This window comes from Onychomys torridus, chromosome 9, assembly GCF_903995425.1.
Source record: "Onychomys torridus chromosome 9, mOncTor1.1, whole genome shotgun sequence".
In the NCBI taxonomy this organism is placed as follows: Eukaryota; Metazoa; Chordata; class Mammalia; order Rodentia; family Cricetidae; genus Onychomys; species Onychomys torridus.
In genome coordinates, this window is record NC_050451.1 from 65657440 (window position 1) to 65671572 (window position 14133).

General features: G+C 42.7%; 1 protein-coding gene across 4 annotated transcripts in view; it reads left to right on the forward strand.

Annotated features, from left to right (window-relative positions):
• The window catches only part of Enox1 (ecto-NOX disulfide-thiol exchanger 1), a 560595-nt gene that overhangs the window by 161471 nt on the left and 384991 nt on the right, over positions 1-14133 (forward strand). Inside the window, exon 1 of one of the 4 annotated variants that reach the window (XM_036199547.1) lies at positions 10876-10894. The exons of the other annotated variants lie outside the window; for them this stretch is intronic. The gene's annotated coding sequence lies outside the window, so the exon portion shown is untranslated. Of the gene's footprint in view, positions 1-10875; positions 10895-14133 lie in introns of those variants that run through there. 4 annotated transcript variants of the gene reach the window in all.

Here is a 14133-nt window from a genome sequence, read left to right on the forward strand (position 1 = left end):
AACTTGACAGCTCACTCTCAGCTGAAATCCATATGCTGACTAGTGTTTTACAGAGGTTTGTTCTTTGGCAATGAATGAATTATTTTTAATATCTACATCAGAAAATTGTTATGTTGTTTTCTAAGAATTTGCCTCTTCTGATAACTGCTAAATGAGACGTGAATTGTACAATAAGACTGTGGACTTGTGGGGGATATTCCATTTGAAAGGCAAAGAGCAAAAGAACTTTGACATCTGTTGTATAACTTTGCAACTTCATCTAAGTGAGCTGCCTGTGCCCTCCTATAAGTAGCTAATGCTATCCCACAGTGCAAAGCTTTAAAAAAAAAAAGTGAAATGAAGAAGGTTGAAGCAAGTCAGAGCATGATAATTAATCAGTGTGTGAATTAATTCTGTGTTCTTAAGGGAAAATAAAATTTCCCTGACTCCACTTAGTGTAGAATGTATCACAGTGTCAGTTTGAAATAGCATTAAGCTTTTGTCTTCCTGGGCATGTTGTGATTCAGGCTCCCCGAAGTATGTTTATGTTTGTCTGTGGGGGGTGTGTATTAGAGGGCTCCATGTGCTCCATGGAGATGGGAGCAGGGAGGATGGCCAGTGGACAAGCGTAAACACACACAGTTGAATATAAAACAGAAGAAAAGTACCCACATGCATGCCATCAGCAGGTTCTGTGTTTGGAAAAGCTATAGCTCATTTGTCACGTGCAAAATGCTGGAAAAAAAAAACCCTACATAACTGCCAGAGCACTTTGACTTTATAATAATACATTGGAGGTGATGTCTGGACTTTCTCCGGATGGTCAGAGCAGATGGTTGATACCATGTGCTGGGAACAGGCACTTTGCAATTCTCAACATTTGGAAATCTGCCATGTTAATTTGAAATGGATGAAAATTTTAACAGGATTTCCCACAAACTTATGAGAGGCTAAAACAATTTAAAACTGTGGAGGATTGGAATTTATTTTCTGAGAGAACAGCTCTACAAATAATATTTGAAATTCAGACGAATTGACTGAAGGCCTGCCTGAATGTAAAGGCGATGTGCTTAACGAAGCAGCTAAGAAGACAGGAAACTGATGCTTCCCCTACTTTGGTAATGGGCAATTTCAAGTATCTGTCTTGCTGCCCCTTACATTAATTCTTATGCCATAACAAAATAATAGTTATCACTTTTCAATGCAATTATAATTGTGTTCAAGTGTTAATGATTAAAATAACATGGCGAGGCCTATATTAGAAATAAGAGTGATTATTTTTTCAGTTGCAAGTGTGAGGCTTTATGGAGAAAGTAATCAGATGCTGTATACGTGCTGTGCTCCATAACTGCTTTGCCTTTCCTACTTGAGTCTTAGTCTGTGAGTTGTTGACATTGGCCAAGGGGGTAGCATCAGGATGGTGCTCTGGAAAGCCAAACTTGCATATCCCTGACAGTGTAACTCAGACTCAGCATTGTTCATTATGCTCAGATGTCTATAAAATATAAATACAGACAAAGTAACTATTTTAATAAATTTGAACCAGTGGGTAGAATTTATGAAAATAACACAAAATCCATTAAAGGTATGTTCTCATGTGTGTGCCTGTGGTGTGAATGTTTGTGTACATGGTTTGCTTGCCTGTGTGTGTGTGTGTGTGTGTGTGTATACATGTACATGTGGAGCCCAGAGGTTGATGCTTCATTCTTACCCCTTATTTATTGAGGTAGAATCTTTCAGTCAAACTGGAGCTCACTTATATGGCTAGTCCACCTAGCCAGCTTGCTCTGGTGGTTCCCCAGGTTCTATCTTTAGAGGATAGAATTACTTCCGCGTCTACCCTGCATTCACATGGGTTCTGGGAATCCAGACTGCAGTCCTCTTGCTTGTTCAGTAAGCACTTTCACCACTGAGAGCTCTCCCCAACAAAGAAAGGAATTCTAAGATATCACCCTCCATAGTTACAAATGAGTTACTTAGGCATAGACAAGCCTAATGAATAACTCATGCAGAAGCGAAAGGAAAGAGAAAGATTTTCATCCATAGAGAGTCACCAATAGAAAGTAACCAGTTGTGATCTGTGGGTGTGCTGGCCACAAAGATGAGCAGTATCTATATGTATCAACCTGATCATAAAAAGATGGAGAGATTGGGGAAAGTGTCAGGTGAAAGAATGGCCTCTAGCTTGCAGGGACTGGTTTCCCGCATTGATTGAGTGCTTGCCCTGTGGCAGGCTGTCTGTGGGGCATTTTATAGACATTGTGATATGAGAAGAACAAAGAAAGATAGATAGCAGGATGATGGGCAGAGAGGAGATTAGAAGGAGAATGCAGGTGATGTTGAAACATGTGTGATGAATGAGGAGTGGGTGATTCACACCGGTGTTCATAAAGAGGCCGTTCACAGGATTGGCTGTTACTGGGGGTATCAAGAGAGGATGGCGTCTGTGGCTGCTGTCTGTCACTCAGTGGTGGCTTGGGCCTGTTTTGTGCTTGTGCGTAGCACATTAGTCTTGAAGCAGGTGTTTAGTTCATGTGTGGGATGAAGGGGGACAAGAGGGAGGATGGTGGACATGGGGAGTATTTTCTGTTTATTCATCAATCTGTCCATCCACGCATCCTCCCACCTGTCTAATTCAAAAGTCAGAAAGTGGTTCTCATCTAGCTCTTCCTGGGATCAGCACCCACTTCTAACTACAGCTGTTTTCAGGGCTGTGCCCCGTCTAGCATGTTCATGATGATGCCTCCTTGTCAACAAAATGTAGCGTAGCCATGAGATCTCTTAGTGAAGGTATACACTGGCAAAATACACTCTAGAAAGATTTTCTTTTAGCCATTAAATTTGCGGTGTTTGGGGAAAATAAATCATCATTGTGTCTTTTGACACCTAGGACAATGCTTTATAAACAGACACACACACACACACACACACACACACACACATATATAATGTGAGATATATGTGATATAGATTATAACTTGAATGATTGAATTTTGTGGGTGTTCATATTGTGTAATATCAGAATCCTCCTGATCAGAAAACTCTACCAGAAATGTTGCATGACTATGTCCATGCTCTTAGCCATCCTCCACCCTCTAAATGAGATGGCATTTTCATATATTGAATTAGGAAATCAGATGCCGGGGCTGAAGTTGTAACTCAGTGATAGAGCAGGCTTACTCAGTTCACAGGGCCCTGGGTTCTACACCTAGTAACCACAGACACACAATACAGACACACACAGACAGAAACACACACACACACACACACACACACACACACACACAGAGAAACACACATATACATACAAATAGACACACACACACAAACACACACACACAGATACATGCGTGCACACACATGCACATGTGCACACACACACACACACACACACACACACTTATGCACACTTCAGTTACTGAGATGTCTTCAGTAATGAAGAGGACATGTTTAGAACAAGGGTTCCTGCTCCTGGCTTTTCTAGATGGTCTCAGCACCTGCCTGAGTATGGTAGCTCTAAATCTTCTGTGATACCCTGCCCTTGCGGTGAGACTTGGCAAACTGACACCCAACATAGACTCTTCATGAGCCTTGTACACCTGAAGCTTTGCCAGCACCTTCTCACATCTACCACAACCTAATACCTACCGTGGATGGGACCAAACATTTCTCCAGTAGCATCAGCATCCTCTGCTGCAGGAGCAGTGGAGTCTTGAATATGAGGACTGCAGTGTTAGAAACTGTGGTCCGTGGTCCTTTCCTGGTGAGTGGCAACTGTGTGAGCTTTGGTTTCCATGGTGGTGGGAAGAGTATGATAACGTGTGCTCTGCAAATGATCAGCCAAGGCATAGGGAACACTGTCTGGTGTCCTGGGAATTTTCTGAGCATCATAGTCACAGGGGGCCAGGGATCTCTGTGCCCACACCCATCTGTGGCAGCTTTGCTCCAAGGCATGTGTTCAGTTGGTAGCACTACTGATTGTTGAAAATTATAAGGAACTTTTTCTGCAGCGAAACTGTTTTGGTACACTGATTACTCCAGGGTAGAGAAAAGCACATTCGTGAAGGAGCCTCTGTGCACAGCGAGTGAGAACTGTATCCTCTTGGCCCACTTAGTCCAGCGCCTAAGGCTGTCCTCCTCCTCAAAACCCCTCCCACCTTCCCCATGGAGTCCTCCTCTCCTCCACAGTGTTCCCCAAGCTCAGCAACACCCCCGTATTTCCATCTAAGGCTGATTAAAGTCCCGTTAAGACTTGTAAGTGGGCCATCTCTGTCCTCTGTGGTAGAGGGCTCTTGCTCAGCAGAGCTGGCCTCACTGCACCTGAGAGGACAACACATGCCCTCTGCAAGTCCGTGCCAGCTAGCTGTCGCCGTCACAGTTTCTTAAACTGCCCGTGAGCTCTGAAAAAGAAACATATTGCAAAGGAATCTTGTCAGACATGGCCCTCAATTTGAACACGTTTCCTATAGCTGTGTATGTGGCCTTGTCATAGTCTCTTCAATCTAATATTTGCTCTGCAAAGTTACAGTAAGAGCGACAGGCCAGGTTTATTGTGATTTTTCCCCAGTCTACTCTTTTGCTTTTTCTTGGTTTGAGGAACACACAGAGGCTGAGGCACCCTGGAAATTCTTAGATCTGTGCATGAACCATGCAGGTGGAGTAGGCCCCAGGACATGGCTATGCTTACCAAGAGAACATACCTGACTCGCCCCTAAAAGCGAAAGTGTGGTATTCTAATACTCTTTTAACTTGGTTGAATATAGGAGATAGAAAAAAAAAAGTAACCCATTTAGCCAATGCTTATCTTATTACTACTTCTGTGTGCTAACTCAGCATCATAGGTTCATTGGTGAAAGCACTGAACCTGGGCCTTCATGAAGCATACTCTCTAGTCAGAGAGGAGCCAGGAGGGTCATGGTCTAGCCAGGCATTCTTAGAGAAAAGCAGTTCATTAGTAATTTGGCTCTAGATCCAAGAAAAGCCTAATTTGTAATGTTTATAGATCATAGCTAACTTGAGGAAATGATTGTGACATTGGTGAATGAGAACTGAGAAGAAATGGGTCCAGTCAACTTGTGGAGCTGGACAGAGATGGGAAAAGCAGCCCATCAAGGCAGCCATCAACTAGACTAAAAAACTAACCCATGCTGTTGGGTGTGTGTTAACATGAGCTGGAGGATAATGGATGGGCGAGAGGAGGAGGCTGTGCAGGGAATGGGGTGGAGTCAGGAGTAAAGTAACCAGGCCTGGTAACCTCTGGGTAGATGTTAGAGGGAGTAAAGGAGCCAGAGTGCCCGCGCCCAGGGGAGAGAGTTCAGTGCATCAGGAGCAGCAAGTGTGATTTGTCCAGGATGCATCCTGGGAAGGGCTTGCAGGATGCATCCTGGGGAGGGCTTGCAGGGCTTGTTCATTGGGTGAGGTGGGAGATGATGTGGAAGAGTGACATGGTCTGAACAGACATCCTAACAAAATCCTCGAGAACAGGAACTAAATGGTGGCAGGGCCACAAACTAGGAAGCGAGTTAGAGCTGATGGAGTAATACACGTAGTCAATCTGTACTCAGTAAACCCAAATCCATGATTTGGACCGGGGTGGGGAGATGTGTTCAGAACCTGGGTTTATGTTGTATGAGAGCCAAAGGGACATGGAGGTATAGTGCAGGAAGTGGCGCGTCAGGGAGAGCACTTGTCACTCTGGCAGACTTACACCCAGGGCTCTGGTCTGCATCTGGAGGCCTCCTTCCCACTTGTGTCTCTTCTGATTGCTTCTTTCCCTTTCTTGTTCGTGGAAATGGTCATTGAGCTCCGTGATGGCAGGACCATGCTCTCATTCTTATCCTGTTGCTAGTGCCTTGCACAGGGCCCGCTGCACAGCTGGGTCCTGGGCAATGTTTAGTGAGCATTTCTTGTCCTCTCTGCATCATTCATGATCTCCATATGGCTATAAGGTCTAAATGGTGACCCAACTTTACATCTTGGCAAGAAGGAAAGTGAAACATGGAGTGTCTAAAGTTAGTTATAGCCAACATTCAGAGGGTATCACCACACAGAACCTGGAGTCACAGCTGTCCATATTGCTTGTTCTGTAGAGTGCTGCTAAAGGCTTTTTTTTTTAAATTTTGTTTGTTTGTTTGTTTTTTATTTTTCAAGACAGGGTTTCTCTGTGTACCCTGGTTGTCCTGGAACTAGCTCTGTAATGCCAGGCTGGTCTCCAACTCACAGATCCACCTGGCCTCTGTCTCACCAGAGCTGGGATTAAAAATGTGGTGACTGCTAGCTAACATTTTGAACTCTGAGAAAGGGTGCTGTTTTGCAGAAAACATAGTGGATATTTTTGCCAATTTCATTAAGTCTTTTTCATTAAGAGTCAACTCTTAAGTGACTCCAAAGTAGAGGAAGGGCTTCCATGTCTAAAGGACAGTAAATCGGAACCAGTTCAGCTGCAGGACTTCAAGTGGAAAGGCTTTGTCCCCATGGAGCTTCCTCTCTGCCAACACTATTTACTGCGACATTGCTGTTTTAAAATTTTGAGACTGGAAGCCAGCTGTGGTGGTGGAAAAAGCAGATGAGCATTGACTGGGTTGTGTGGGAGACAGACATGAAATGAAGACCCAACCCCCGACCTGCACAGATCCTTTGTTCCTTTGCCCCACATTTCCACGTCTGTGTTAACATGACCTGAATGGTGACCATGGGAGGGGTGGGTGTGTCCTAGCATCTATTCTTTCATCATTAACAATTGAAAAGCCTCTTTTGAAGACCCCAGACTGAGTTTAGCTGTGAACAAATGAGAATTTGGTAGAGAATGTCAACAGCTCTGAAGTTTGTAGTTAGGAGCTGAGTATGAAAACCCAGGTGCCTTTCCAGGCGAATGTAAAAACCCCACACACCCTGTAGAGGAGTCCACAGGCCTGGTTGTTGAGTCTGTCCGGTGATGGTGGCTATGGAATTCACCTATGTGCACAGAGGATCTTCATTTTCTCCTGTCACAGCATGAGTCCCCATCTGGGCCAGTGATTGGCACAGAAACAAACAGGTGTCAATTTGTCAGTGGGTTTTAAAGTTGATTGTTTAAGAATATGTTTTTTACCTAATTATAGTAATTGTGATTTATGCATATACTTTTTCCATATAAGTACTGGACCTTGTGTGGTGATATTGTGTTTCCAAAATATTGTGCACTCTAATAAACTCACCTGGGGTCAAAGAACAGAACAGCCACTAGATACAGAGGCTAGAAAATGGAGGCACACACACATTTAATCCTAGCATTCCAGAGGCAGAAATCCCTCTGGATCTCTGTGAGTTCAAGGCCACAATGGAAACAGCCAGGCATGGTGACACACGCCTTTAATCCCAGGGAGTGATGGCAGAAACAGAAAGACATTTAAGGCATGAAGACCAGAAACTAGAAGCTTTTGGCAGGTTAAGCTTTTGGGCTTTTGAGCAGCAGTTCAGCTGAGTATGAGGAAGCAGAATCAGCTGAGGAATTGGCAAGGTGAGGTGGCTGTGGCTTGTTCTGTTTCTCTGGTCATCTAGTATTCACCCCAATACCTGATTCTGGGTTCGTTTTTATTAATAAGACCTTTTAATATTCCTTCTACAACCTTGTGTCCAGGGCAGGTCCCTAGGGAACCTGATCTTGAAGCAAACACCCTGTTGATCTGGGAATGGAGGCCTGCAGAGCTCCTTGTCTCTACCTCTGGGAGTGGAGATCAGGCCACTATATGTCAACCTATAGTAAGTGGCAGTGTGGCTGAGTGTGCTTTAGAGTCCAAGTGTTAGTGTGGCTGAGTGTGCTCTAGAGTCCAAGTGTTAGTGTGGATAAGTGTGCTCTAGAGTCCAAGTGTGAGTGTGGATAAGTGTGCTCTAGAGTCCAAGTGTGAGTGTGGCTGAGTGTGCTCTAGAGTCCAAGTGTTAGTGTGGCTGAGTGTGCTCTAGAGTCCAAGTGTTAGTGTGGATAAGTGTGCTATGGAGTCAAAGTGTTAGTGTGGATAAGTGTGCTCTAGAGTCAAAGTGTTAGTGTGGCTGAGTGTGCTCTAGAGTCCAAGTGTTAGTGTGGCTGAGTGTGCTCTAGAGTCCAAGTGTTAGTGTGGATAAGTGTGCTATGGAGTCAAAGTGTTAGTGTGGCTGAGTGTGCTATGGAGTCAAAGTGTTAGTGTAGATAAGTGTGCTATGGAGTCAAAGTGTTAGTGTGGATAAGTGTGCTATGGAGTCAAAGTGTTAGTGTAGATAAGTGTGCTATGGAGTCAGGCACAGAGTTGATGATTGCTCAGGTTGATGTCATCACTTGGGAACTGGAGATAGTGCTTTCTTCTTGGGATTCTCATGGAAATCATTGAGTTAATGACTAGAGGGCAACCTAAGGCCTGAATATCCTAACCACCTTGCGTGTAAGCCAACAATTCGATGTTGCATGTCCCATGTCAGCTCCCATGCTCTCTTCACACAACCTAATATACTAATTAATCTTTTGAATTCAAGTGCCAAAAAAAGAATAATTCTGAAATTGCTGCTGTATTACTTATCACGTTCAGTGGGTTTTTGGCTTTTACAAGTATAACTCCCCTTCTATGAAGATGCTATTCTCAACACTCCTTGTGTTTACAGATTCATCTTTCATTGTGTTCTTCCAGGCAGCCACAGTCCAGTTAACAGAGTGCCTGAGAAGATACACTTGTCCTTGGTGTGGACATCCATGCCAATTGTTGTTTTCATCTCTGGCATTTATACTGGCTGACAATGTAAACCCTCTGTGTAAAGAGTTACTCCACTCCCCTGACCCTCAAATTCCAGACTTCAGAAGGAGCAGAGATATTTGAATGGGCGTATCAGGAAGAATTTCTTCTGCCTTCTTTCCTTGCATTCCACATCCCTCCCCCGATCCAGTGCAACTGGGGCTTGTGTTGCTAGGGTCAGTGAGAGAGGACCACATTCACCTGCCCACACTCTGCCACCACTCTCTGGCTGGCCTTAAAGCTTTCTCATGGTCCAGCCCTTTGACTTGGGAATGTCTGGTTCAGACAGGTCCCAGTTTTGACAGCAGCAGCAATAGTAGCGTCCTCACTGTAGGATGGTTTTTAAATGGTCCAACACCTTCCAGGGGGAAGCCTGGTGGGTTGTTTCAGATTGGCATTCATGCATGCAAAGGGTGTGGGAGGGTAGTAGATGGTAAAGCTCAACTGGTCCTGAGGGTATGGATGCTGCTGTTTTCTTTCCCCATCCTTTCTGACTCCCACTGAGCATGCCTCTGAGAACCTCCTTTTAAATCCCCTTCTTAGGTGAGCTGGGAAAGGCTTGTTGGCTTCATTTCATTTTAGAGGTTTCTCTGCAGACAAGGTAACCAGGATTCTGGGAACATTGCAGCTGCCTCACAGACCTTGAAGGACCCATGATACACCTCTCAGACACTCTCTCAGCTCACTCTCATCTCCTGAATATTTTATTTCTGATCCCATCAGTAGGTAAAGGAATGTGATGGTTTCCTCGCTTTGGTCCTTTTCCCTAGAACTCTGTCAGCCCGGGGATATGTTTGGATAAAGGAGTAGAATCACTTTGTTGCCGGTGATAAAAAATAAAGTCTAAAAATGTGCAGGTAGGAAACAGACAGGAAAGTCATCCCTGGCAGCGGTTTCCAGCAGACTCCAGGCCACTTGTCTCTATGGCAGTAATTATTAGCAAAAGTTATAATCCAATTATATGAGCAGTTTCAGGAATTAGCACACACTTCTCCTGTCAATATATTAGCAAACATTGCAGCTGAGTAAGTTCTATGATAGTTACTGATGTTCTTTGAGCTTGTCAAGTATGTAAAAATACTTAGCAAAACAATTTCTGAAAGCATTTTTATATGGAGATCTGACAAAAGAATACTCATAAAGCATCTTCTGTTTGAGTGAGATCTGTTGTGTGCTAAAGGACTGTAGACTTTATCAGATTCAGATTCGATGGTAGGAGAGTATGTGATAAATATTACTGTTCCCAGAGCCCCGCCTCTGCACAAGAGACGAGCAACCTCACAGATGTCAGCACATTGCCTGAAATTGGCTTAGCTAGATCCTGGAAGCTATGTTCAGGAAAATCTTAATCCACTCATTCATCTGTCCCCTCCCTCCATTCCTAATGTATCTCATTATGGTTACATTTTCAGCATACAAAAATCTCTATCAGTATGTCTTGCATAGTGATGTAAAATCCAATCAAAGTAGGTTTAACAAATTAACTTTAATCACATAAGAATAGATATTAGTATTTTCTAATTGATGAGCAGTTCAAGCTGCTATTATTTTTTTCCTGCAGTTTTGTTCTTTCTCTGTTTTATACTAAAAATGTGATAATGACATTTTAAATCACCTGTGAATCAAACCACTGGAATGTCCCCATGAGTCATTCAATCATGAATTTTCACTTGTCCTAGATGCCCCAGATTTTAAATGACTAATATAGACTAAGAATAACTGGTTGCCTTGGTAAACATACCAATTACCTGGCATACATTAATACAGTTCCTGAATCCATATTTCAGCTGTTTCTATACCTTATATACATTGTTGGATTCCTTTCCTATCTCATGTGTAGTAATTTGTTCAAGTGGGTCGTTTCTCAGCGGAGATGAGTAATTAGGAACTTACTGATCACATACCATAAAAATGCATGTGGCGCTTTTTCACCCCTGTCTCTCCAGACTCACTCTTTCTCCTACTACAGCCCGCTTGCAGGAGATCCTCCTCCCACCTGACCTCCATTCCCTGGTAACTTTACCTCTTGGTGTTGAGCTATGATCCCTTTAGCTCTTTCCTACAAATCATCTCATCCTTCCCTTCCAGCCTATTCCCATTGCTTTATGCCAGCCACCAGGCAGCAGAAACACTTACTACAGGAGACTCCCCTCTGGCCCCACTGGACTGGGATGCAGGTCGGTAGTTTTTAATATCCTTCCTGTCCTCCAGCTTACTTCTCCCAGAATTATTCTTAGTCCTGTAGCAGCCTTGCTGCAGGACCCTCCTTCCCACCACAGCTCTACTCTGAGGACCTCATCTCTTGGTGGAGACCCCAGTCATCCCAGCTAGCTCTCTCTGCCTCTCAGTCTTTTCTCTCAGCCCACCTCCATTCCTTTCTGTCTCCCACTGACCCACAGAAGCACTCTCTACCAGGGATCTCACAGCCACCACACTTGCCTAGGATCCACAGTAGATAACAGCAAGCAAAGGAGACATCCACCCAACAAAGAGAAGACCAGGTATGGACACCAAGACACACCACCAAGAGTGTAAGTCAAGATGTCTAGATCCCTGGCAAAAACACAAACATGAATAGCCTGGTAAATCTGCTTCCTGCAGAAGCCAGTCATACATTGTAATGGTCTCAGAGAAATGCAGATTGGATGGACAGTAAGACAGGGACTTGAAATCTCAATGACAAATAAGTTCAAGACCTTAAAGAGGACATGGACGGATGTGTTATTGAAGACCATAAAAACACAAACAGTTGAATGGAATAATGGAAACATTTCAAGACTTGAAAGTAGAAATAGAATCATCAAAGAAAACCAAAACCAAAATAAAACTAGAAATTAACAATTTAGGAAGTCAAATTAAAACCTTAGAGGAAAGCCTCACGAACATATTACAAGACATGGAAGAGAAAATTTCCAGTCTTCAAGGTAGAGGAAGTAGATATATCAGTCAAAAAAATGTTAAATCTGAGAAATCCAGGCACAAAACATCCAGGAAATCTGGAACACTATGAAAAGATCAAACTCATGAATAATAAGGGTAGAGGAAGGAGAAGAAATGCAGGCCAAAGGCACAGAAGATATTTATTAACAAAATCATAGACAATTTCCCCAATCTAAAGAAGGAAAATATGGGGTTGGGGATTTAGCTCAGTGGTAGAGTGCTTGCTTAGCAAGCACAAGGCCCTGGGTTTGGTCCTCAGCTCCGGTTTAAAAAAAAAACAAAAAAAACCCCAGGTACAAGAAGCAAACAGAACACCAAACAGAAAGGATAAAAAATTCCTCATGTTGCATAATAATCAAAACACTAAAAATATAGAACAAAGAAAGATATTAAACACTGCAAGGGAAAAAGACCACATAATATAAAGGCAGACCCATTACAATAACACCTGACTTCTAAATGAAGACTCTGAAAGCCAGAAAGGCATGGAGGCTGTTCTACAAATCCTGAGAGACCATAGATGCCAGCTTAGACTGCTATACTCAGAAAAACCATTAGTCACAATTAACTGCAAAAGAAATTTAAGCAATTTCTATTTACCAGTCTAGCTCTACAGAAGACACTAGAAGCGAAACTTGAATCTAAAGAGGTTAATGGAACCCCAGAAAACACAAGGAATAAATAATTCCAAAACAGTAAAAAAGAGTGGGGGTAGCACCAAAATTCCAGCAACCAATAAAAATAGCTTATTGATATAATAAGACAAAAATAAGACAAAATCTAAACAGAGAAATGCTGGAGTTAAATATTGTCCTAACAGGTATCTACAGAACATTTCACCCAAACACAAAAGAATATACCTTCTTCTTAATATACCTTTCACACCTCATGGAACTTTCTCCAAAATTGAGCACATCCATAGACATAAAGAAAGTTGCAGCAGATACAAGAAAATTGAAGTAACTGCATTCTATCAGGTCATCATTGACTAAAGCTGGGTATCATCAACAACAAACAACACAGTGTATACACAAACTTATGGAAACTGAAAAATCAAGAAAAAAACCCCTAAAAACTTTAGAATTGAGTAAAAATGAAAGCACAACATACCCAAGCCTGTGGGGCACAATGAAAGTGGTTATAGCAGGCAAGTTCATAGCACTAAGCACTTACATCAGGAAACTAGCACATCTAAAAGATTAGAACAACAAGAAGTAATAATAGCCTGTAGATGGAAGTTTCTGTCCCGCCTGGTCCTGCAGGCGTTCAGTCCCAAATAAACACACAGAGGCTTATATATACTGTTTGGCCTATTGCTCAGGCTGACAACTAACTAGCTCTTGTGCTTAAATTAATTCATAATTCTTGTCTAGGTTTAGCCACGTGGCTTGATACCTTTTCTCAGTCCAGCATTCTCATGTTAATTCCTCTGCATCTGGCTGGAGACCCCATCCCTGCCTTTCCTCTTCCCAGAATTCTCCTAATCTGGCCTCCCTGCTTATACTTCCTGCCTGGCTACTGGCCAATTAGCATTTTATTAAGCTAATTCGAGTAACAAATCTTGATAGTATATAAGAGCATTATACCACAGCAGTAGCCCAAAAGAGTAGGAGAAGGGAAGAAACAAACTGAAATAATGATATAAAGATAAACCATATCACCTCCAAGAACAAGAACTTGAAATTGATGTAGTCAGTCTTGTGCATTTAAGAGGAGACAGCTTTTTAGAGGTGATGTGTTTAGGAGATGTAGGGGTAGAGACTTCGTAATCACTGCCTTTTATTCTCAATTTGGTCTTCCAGGCCATGCTTTATAAAACCTATTGGAAACCATATTACAAGCTTGTATTTTGAGCTTATTATTTTTTAATTTTTATTTTTAATTATGTATTAATCTGTGTTTCTCTTTGTGTATTTGCACATGGGTACAATTGCCTGTGGAGGCCAGAAGAGGGTACCAGATCCCCTAGAGTTAAAGTTACAGGCTGTTGTCGGCCACCCAATATGGGTACTGAGAACCAAATACAGGTCCTCTGCAACAGCAGTATGCTCTTTTAACCAGCTAGCTATTTATCCAGCCCCTCTGAAAGAGTGATTTTCTTAGCCATGCTCATAATACAGGAGTGAAGGCAGAATGTAGACACTAGCCTTTATCATATCAAAGAAATGAAGACCTAGAGAAGTGTAGCTAGAGTTTTCTCTCCAGGTCCCGCCAAGCCTGGCAGTCCAACAGCCCACATATAAAATAATCACTCAGATGCTTATATTATTTAAACTGTTTGGCCTAATGGCTCAGGCTTCTTGTTATCTAGTTTTTATATCTTAAATCAACCCATTTCTATTAATCTATAAGTTTCCATATGGCTTGTGGCTTACCAGTACTTTACATCTCACTTGTCATGGTGGTGGCTGGCAGGGTCTCTCCGCTTCAGCCTTCCACATCCCAGAATTCTCTTCTCTACTTGTCCTGCCTATAC